This window comes from Penaeus vannamei, chromosome 32, assembly GCF_042767895.1.
Source record: "Penaeus vannamei isolate JL-2024 chromosome 32, ASM4276789v1, whole genome shotgun sequence".
Lineage (NCBI taxonomy): Eukaryota > Metazoa > Arthropoda > Malacostraca > Decapoda > Penaeidae > Penaeus > Penaeus vannamei.
The window spans coordinates 2,177,484-2,187,483 of record NC_091580.1 but is presented as its reverse complement, the minus strand read 5'-3'; positions in this window follow the sequence as shown (position 1 = coordinate 2,187,483).

Here is a 10,000-nt window from a genome sequence, read left to right as displayed (position 1 = left end):
ACATGTATATGTATGTGACAAAGTAACAGAGAGAGAGACGGATAAAAAGAAAGAGAGGAATGAATACCTCTCTATACATATATGATTATTCCTACATGCATACTTAGATAAATAGATGTACACGTGTATGTGTGTGTGTGGTGAAACAAACTCAGATATGTGAATATAAAAGAAAATAAAATCCATAAATTATAGACATATTTCCCAAAACTTACAGACGCAGTTTACTCTGTAAGCTATTCACATAATGTCCCCGTGTTCCATAATTAGATGCCAATATTTTCAAAAGAAAATCAATTGTTTAGAAATTAGGCTTTAAAAGGACCAAGTCTGATTATGTTGGCAAGGTTACTACAGACTTCTCACTCCTGGATGCAATTTTACTTTGAACCTGGCGATTTTGACCGTAATTTGTACCATTGGCCAGGTTCACACTTGCTCAGTCAATCTGGACGTCCCTTGCTCACCAAGGGCGCCCATATTGATGCCGAGGTCAGTGCGGATTCTTTTTCATCACGAGTAAGCCTGTAGCGGTGATCCCCGCCTCAAGCCATCCTACAGCCCAGGCCTCCGAGTCGCCGGATTACAGGGTCGAGCCACCAACCCCAGCCACTTTGTCTTGGATATTACGATCGTTTTGAATAACATTTTCCTCTGAAAAATGGGTAAGGGCTGCTACAGAAAGCACCTTTAATGTGGTTTCGTGGTAACCCTACATGAGACAGATTAGTACATAATATTGATTTATAGTAACGTACACAGTATATTTCTGCTCCTTTGCTTCAACTAGACGACTGTCGCAGAAGCATTTTGAACACATTTTGTACACATCAGTATATATATATACATGCAATCCATGTGTATGTACATTAATTTCTCCGGCGACTCGGAGGCCTGGGCTGTAGGATGGCTTGAGGTGGGAATCACTGCTGCAGGACTCCTCATGGTGATTGGGTGTCCGCACTAATCTCGGCACCAATCACGCCCGAGAGAGAGCAGTCCGTAGCATCCTTGCCAATATAATCAGACTCAGACCTTATAACGTCTGAACAAATTTTAATTTTTTCAACTGACAATATCTCTCTCCAAAATATAATACAAAAAAGAGTGATATTTTACAACTACTGTATATTATACCAGTTGCGTTTATTGCTGTGTATAGTCTCTCTTCATAGATTTTCATACAGACATGTATATTATACATATATACGTATTCTTTCTAAGCCTGGCCGTTCCTGACTTCTTGAGAACGGCCGTATTGATCCTGACCTTGGTGTAAGCATCGAGTTAAAGAAGTTAGTCAAGCCTTTCAGTTCACCTGGTTTACAGCCTCTGTAGAGTGCTTAAACAGTATATAGCCTGTACATTTTACAGGACAATATCATATCACACTTTAATTGTATAGCTTTAGTCAATGCACAACAACATTCTGTGGAAGCAGAAAAAGAGTTACAAGGAATTGAGAAAATATCCGAATGAGATTTTCATCTGAGGCATCTTGCATTTATAAAGCTATAAGCTACTGTGTGAAGGCATAAAAGGACGAAGTCTGGCTGTTCAGGTGAGGCTACTACAGGCCGCCCACTCTCGGGCGTGATCCCACTACTGCTCCACACGGGTGCTTTTGGCTGCTGGGTTTCCCCCCTGACCCGGTTCACACCTCCTTAGTCAACCTGGACGTCCCTGGCTCCCCAAGGACGCCCATATTGATGCCGAGCTTAGTGCGGACACCCAATCACCATGAGGAGTCCTGCAGCAGTGATCCCCACCTCAAGCCATCCTACAGCCCAGGCCTCCGAGTCGCCGGATTACAGAGTCGAGCCACCGACCCCAGCCAACGGTGGTTGCATGATAACGTCCTTTTGAACAACAAAGCATTTGGGACGTTTTCATTTCTAATGAAATATTGTTCTGCTTACGAAATACATCTAGAATTGAACTTTTTATATATGCATACATATTCACTTGCAAATCCACATGCACACTTACATACACACATAAACACAAACACAGAGAGACAGATAAATTACATATGTATATATATATATATATATAGATAGATAGATAGATAGATAGATAGATAGATAGATAGATAGATAGATAGATAGATAGAGAGATAGATAGATAGATAGATAGATAGATGTATATATATGTATATATATATATATATATATATATATATATATATATATATATATATATATATATATATTAGCAGATGCATATATACATACATGTACATATACACACAAACACGCATGTATATGTACATAACAATAAGATCTCATTCATTAAATGTGTCCATTAAGAGAGTTCTACATGTACAAGAATTGGTATATGATTCAATATAGTTTTACTATATATATATAAAGTCATTGTGGAAGCAAAGTCTGGTTGAAATACAAGTATTATATGCTGATTGCAGGTGAAGTATGACTAAATGAAGTTTCAGTATAGAATTACAGCGGCTGGGGTCGGTGGCTCGACTCTGTAATCCGGCGACTCGGAGGCCTGGGCTGTAGGATGGCTTGAGGTGGGGATCACTGCTGCAGGACTCCTCATGGTGATTGGGTGTCCGCACTAAGCTCGACATCAATATGGGCGTCCTTGGGGAGCCAGGGACGTCCAGGTTGGCTAAGGAGGTGTGAACCGGGCCAGGGGGGAAACCCAGCAGCCAAAAGCACCCGTGTGGAGCAGTAGTGGGATCACGCCCTAGAGTGGGCGGCCTGCAGTAGCCCTGCTAGCAGAACCAGACTTAGCCCTTTTACTTAGTATATTTTTAGGTAATGCCCTTTACCTTAAAGGAAGTATTTCAATATGTGTACGTGTATCGGAAATTAAATAATTGCTTTAAAACCTTTTATGTAAATTTTGGTTTTACCTGGAAATTTGTGTAGTAGATTTGAAACATCAGTATTTCCTTTAAGCAAACTTTTACGACAGTTTCGTCGACAATAAGCTTTTTAAACATACCCATACATAAATATATATACATGGTTATGTATGTAATATATATATATATATATATATATATATATATATATATATATATATATATATATGGACATATATATAAAATATCATTATAATATACATATGTATATTTGTGTGTTTTATACATGTATTTATATGCAGGTAATGACTATGTTGCACGAGTGTACTTGCATACATGCACGTGATTTGGCATATATATATATATATATATATATATATATATATATATATATATATATATATATATATATATATATATATATATATATATATATATATATATATATGTGTGTGTGTGTGTGTGTGTGTGTGTGTGCCTGTGTTTTTCTGTGAGTACATATGTGCAATACTTTTACAATTCTGATGAGTTAACTGTATGTGTTTTATATTTTTCATGAGCTAAGACTAGTGCTATTTATAATTATTGTTTACAAGAGACATGAAATCTTTCTGAGATGCAAGTTAATTATTCTGTCTTGCTGTATTGACGTGACTGTTAGAGGATTACTCATGATGACAAAGTGTCTGCACTAACCTTGCATTGTTTTGGAATATATGTGAAATGCACTAAAACACTCACACCCATGATTATATAAACATAAATTCGTTCATAGCTACATTACGAGTGCATGCATCATATGCATATATATATATATATATATATATATATATATATATATATATATATATATATATATATATATATATATATAGGTAAAATCTATATATACATACATACATGTATATGTATGTGCCAAAGTAACAGAAAGAGACAGACAGAAAGAAAGAGAGGACTGAATACCTCTCTATACATGTATGGTAATTCGTACATGCATACATAGATAAATACATGTACACGTGTGTGTGTGTGTGTGTGTGTGTGTGTGTGTGTGTGTGTGTGTGTGTGTGTGGTGAAACAAACTCAGATATTATGTAAATGTAAAAGAAAAAAATCCACAAATTATAGACATATTTCCCAAGACATAGAGACGCAACTTACTCTGTAAGCTATTTCAATAATGGTCCTGTGTTCCATAATTAGATGCCGATATTTTCAAAAGACAGTCAACTGTTTAGGAATTAGGCTTTAAAAGGACCAAGTCTGATTCTGTTGGCAAGGTTACTACAGACTTCTCACTCCTGGACGCAATTTTACTTTGAACCTGGCGATTTTGACCGTAATTTGTACCATTGGCCAGGTTCACACTTGCTCAGTCAACCTGGACGTCCCTTGCTCACCAAGGGCGCCCATATTGATGCCGAGGTCAGTGTGGATTCTTTTTCATCACGAGTAAGCCTGTAGCGGTGATCCCCGCCTCAAGCCATCCTACAGCCCAGGCCTCCGAGTCGCCGGATTACAGGGTCGAGCCACCAACCCCAGCCACTCTGAGCTGGATATTAAGATCCTTTTGAATATTTTTTCCATGATAAAGTTCTTTGAAAACGGAATAAGCACGAAAAGTTGAGGGAAGAAGTATATTAATTTTCGTTGATAATATTAAAGGGAAAATATGTACGTTATGAATCATGATGAATCATAAAGATACCCTTGGGATTTGATACCCTACAGTTGCTCTCTTCGTTGAATCGGAAGACTGTCGCGGAAGAATTGTAAACATGATTATGTTTACATTCTGTGTGTATATTTAGGTATATGCACATGTGTGCATATGTATATATACTATGTACTCTTAAGCATATACCTAACTTTGGACAACACAGAGAAATAAATCCTGCATACTGTAGTATTGATAAATTGAAAAATATTTGATCTCAAAAAGTTCATAACGCGTCCAATAAATTTCAATCCCTTTCTTTTTGCGATCCAGTAAAGTACATTTTCGAGAAAATGAAAACAAAGTTGAAAAAAATCGCAAATGTAGAGTTTGTAAAATAAAAATACATACTTGAATGTCAGAAAATATATCATACATATATGTATATGCACATTCATGTTCACACACACACATCTATATGTGTATATACAGTAATCAAAAACAAAATAAATTGCGAGATAAACAAAAATGTAAATCAGTTAAAGATACTGTTACACAAAAGGACTAAGTCTGGTTCAGTTAGCAGGGATACTGCAGGCCGCCCACTCTCGGGCGTGATCCCACTACTGCTCCACACGGGTGCTTTTGGCTGCTGGGTTTCCCCCCTGGCCCGGTTCACACCTCCTTAGTCAACCTGGACGTCCCTGGCTCCCCAAGGACGCCCATATTGATGCCGAGCTTAGTGCGGACACCCAATCACCATGAGGAGTCCTGCAGCAGTGATCCCCACCTCAAGCCATCCTACAGCCCAGGCCTCCGAGTCGCCGGATTACAGAGTCGAGCCACCGACCCCAGCCGCTGTAATTCTATACTGAAACTTCATTTAGCCAATTCTTGTATGTGGAGACCTCTCTTGATGGACACGTTCCATGAATGAGATCTTAATAGTATGCATATATACATGTGCGTTTGTGTGTATATGTATATATAGTGTATCTATCTTTGTGAGTGTGCTTGTGCCTCTGTGTGCATGTATATTTGCGTGTGTATATGTATGATATAAAAAGATCAATTCTAGATGTATTTCCTAAGCAGAACAATATCTCAGTAGAAATGAAAAAGTTTTGCTGTTAAAGAGGACGTTATCATGCAACCACCATTGGCTGGGGTCGGTGGCTCGACTCTGTAATCCGGCGACTCGGAGGCCTGGGCTGTAGGATGGCTTGAGGTGGGGATCACTGCTGCAGGACTCCTCATGGTGATTGGGTGTCCGCACTAAGCTCGGCATCAATATGGGCGTCCTTGGGGAGCCAGGAACGTCCAGGTTGACTAAGGAGGTGTGAACCCAGCAGCCTAAAGCACCCGTGTGGAGCAGTAGTGGGATCACGCCCGAGAGTGGGCGGCCTGTAGTAGCCTCACCTGAACAGCCAGACTTCGTCCTTTTATGCCTTCACACAGTAGCTTATATCTTTATAAATGCAAGATGCGTAAGGTAAAACCTCATGCTGGTATTTTCTCAATTCCCTGTATCTTTTTCTGCTTCCATAGAGTGTTGTTGTGCATTGACTAAAGCTATTCAATAAAAGTGTGTAAAATGTATTGGCTATATATTGTTCAAGCAATCTACAGAGGCTGTAAACTAAGTGAACTGAAAGGCTTGTCTAACTTCTTTAACTCGATGCTTGCACCAGGGTCAGGATCAATACGGCCGTTCTCAAGAAGTCAAGAACGGCCAGGCTTAGAAAGAATAAGTATACATGTATAATATACATGTCTGTATGGAAAGCAGTGATGAGAGACTATATACAACAATAAACGCAACTGATATAATGTACAGTAGTTGTAATTTATTAGTTTTTTTGGTTATATTATATTTTGGAGAGATATTTTCTGTTGAAAAGGTCTGTCTGATTATATTGGCAAGGATGCTACAGACTGCTCTCTCTCGGGCGTGATTGTTGCCGAGCTTAGTGCGGACACCCAATCGCCATGAGGAGTCCTGCAGCAGTGATCCCCACCTCAAGCCATCCTACAGCCCAGGCCTCCGAGTCGCCGGATAAATCAATGTACATACACATAGATTGTGTGTGTATATATATATATATATATATATATATATATATATATATATATATATATATATATATATATACATATATATATATATATATATATATATATATATATATATATATATATATATATATATATATATATATATATATATATAAGATGCTTCAGCGACAGTCGTCTAGTTGAAGAAAAGGAGGATATATACATGTACTGTGTACGTTACTATAAATCAATATTATGTAGTAAGCTGTCTCATGTAGGGTTACCACGAAACCATATTAAAGGTGCTTTCTGTAGTAGCCCTTACCCATTTTTCAGAGGTAAATGTTATTCAAAACGATCGTAATATCCAAGACAAAGTGGCTGGGGTTGGTGGCTCGACCCTGTAATCCGGCGACTCGGAGGCCTGGGCTGTAGGATGGCTTGAGGCGGGGATCACCGCTACAGGCTTACTCGTGATGAAAAAGAATCCGCACTGACCTCGGCATCAATATGGGCGCCCTTGGTGAGCAAGGGACGTCCAGGTTGACTGAGCAAGTGTGAACCTGGCCAATGGTACAAATTACGGTCAAAATCGCCAGGTTCAAAGTAAAATTGCGTCCAGGAGTGAGAAGTCTGTAGCGACCTTGCCAACAGAATCAGACTTAGTCCTTTTGAAGCCTAACTTCTAAACAGTGGATTGTCTTTGAAAATATCAGCACCTAATTATGGATCACGGGGACATTATGTGAATAGCTTACAGCGTAAGCTGCGTTTTGAAGTCTCAGGAAATATGTCTATTATTTATGAATCTTTCCCTTTATATTTCACCAATCTCAATTTGCTTGACGTCTCCCTCTTGCTGCCTTGCTGTCCGCCGATTTTTTCTCTTTCTCGCTCTCTCCATCTTTTTATTTCTGTCTGTCTTTCTGTCTCGTTCTCTTTCACTCTGTCTCACGTTCTCTCTCTACACACACACGCATACTAAAATACACACACACACACACACACACACACACACACACACACACACACACACACACACATATATATATATATATATATATATATATATATATATATATATATATGTGTGTGTGTGTGTGTGTGTGTGTGTGTGTGTGTGTGTGTGTGTGTGTGTGTGTGTGTGCGTGTGTGTGTGTGTCTGTGTGTGCATGATGTATGTGTGTTATTGTGTGTATGCATTTATATGCATATATACGGATGGATATGTGTATATACTTCCAAATATGGAACTAAACACCTATTTTTAAATGTGTGTGTGCGTTCGTGCGTGCGCGCGCGTGCGTGTGTGTGTATGTGTGTGCGTGTGTTTGTGTGTATGCATGTATGAATATTCATATAAGCTTCTCTCTTACCTTTTATCCATCTCTCTGTTACTCTGTCACATATACATAAATGTACATGTATGTATGCATATATAGATTATACATACATATGTCTATGATAGATGCAATCGCAGTGTAATTATGCATGTGTTTATGTGTTTCTATGTGATCATTGGGATGAGTGTGTATAGCGTTTCACATATTTTCAAAATGAATGTTACATATACATGTATGTATAGAGAAAAATATTGAATTTTAATGGATAACCATATAAAATGGATGTTTAAAATATCCATGCTTTTTATACCTTTATCAGTTGTCAACTCTTTTCATACCATCTGTCTTTGTGTTCAAATTCACACAAAGATACACCACATACCGGCTGGGGTCGGTGGCTCGACTCTGTAATCCGGCGACTCGGAGGCCTGGGCTGTAGGATGGCTTGAGGTGGGGATCACTGCTGCAGGACTCCTCATGGTGATTGGGTGTCCGCACTAAGCTCGGCATCAATATGGGCGTCCTTGGGGAGCCAGGGACGTCCAGGTTGACTAAGGAGGTATGAACCGGGCCAGGGGGGAAACCCAGCAGCCAAAAGCATCCGTGTGGAGCAGTAGTGGGATCACGCCCGAGAGTGGGCGGCCTGTAGTAGCCTTGCCAGAACAGCTAGACTTCGCCCTTTTATCCTTTCATTTTGTAGTTTATTTTTTGTATAAATACATACTATCTTAAAGAAATATCTCTTGTGGACGTGATACGATATTGCAATTCATACCGAAAGATTTTTTAATTTGTGTAACGCAGTGCTTTCACCAGGGTCAGGATCAATACAGGTATTACAGGCTCAGGAACAAGTGTACGAACAGTTATTAATGTCAAACTATGTACAGTCATGAATAAATGAGATAATGCGCAGAATATGTAACTCTAAATCGTTTTTTATCATTCTTGTGAGAGGAAATGCCTATAGAAGAAAAAATGTTCAGATGTTATAGGACAAAGTATGTACTTAGTGTGTGCTTAGAGGAGGTAAAACCAATGCAATTTACGTACAAAACTGTAAAGGAATTACTTGATTTTCGATATGCGTATTCAGATTAAAATATTCCCTGTGAGATAAACACCATTCGATTAATATATATATATATATATATATATATATATATATATATATATATATATATATATATATATATATATATAAAAGGGCCAAGTCTGGTTCTGTTGACAGTGCTACCACAGGCCGCCCACTCTCGGGCGTGATCCCACTACTGCTCCACACGAGTGCTTTTGGCTGCTGGGTTTCCCCCCTGGCCCGGTTCACACCTCCTTAGTCAACCTGGACGTCCCTGGCTCCCCAAGGACGCCCATATTGATGCCGAGCTTAGTGCGGACACCCAATCACCATGAGGAGTCCTGCAGCAGTGATCCCCACCTCAAGCCATCCTACAGCCCAGGCCTCCGAGTCGCCGGATTACAGGGTCGAGCCACCGACCCCAGCCGCTGTAATTCTATACTGAAGCTGTATTGACTTTCACATATTCAGTATTTCATACTCGGTTTCCCAACCAGTCTCAGCTTCTAAAATTTGTGCATCTAACAAATCTCGGTTGGAAATGTAAAATGTTCAAAACGCTAGTATACAGATTGGTTAGTAAACATGAGTGACTCCACAGACCATACAAACCTTTCACGCTTTCTTTCGTATAATCACTATTCCATTCCATGTGTGTGCCTACCTCTCAATGTACACTGTCAGTGCGATATTTTCTTGCATTTTGATGGGGAAAAGCAAGACTTTCTTTATTTTTGTTTATTTTGCATGTGTTAATATTTATATGTATGTATACATATATATGTATAATTTTATACATATACACATACAAACATGTATATGTATATATATATATATGTGCGTGCGTGTGTGTATGAGTGTATATGTATGCATATACATATGAAAACCACTTCATGCCAAACACAACCTAATCTTCCTAAGCAGAACCTCCTGGTCCAGTATCATAAAAAAACGGATCAGAGCTAGATTGTATTCATTGAGTAAAACAATACAATGCAATCCGTTATCGCTCTACATCTGGGTGAATGGAAATGTGG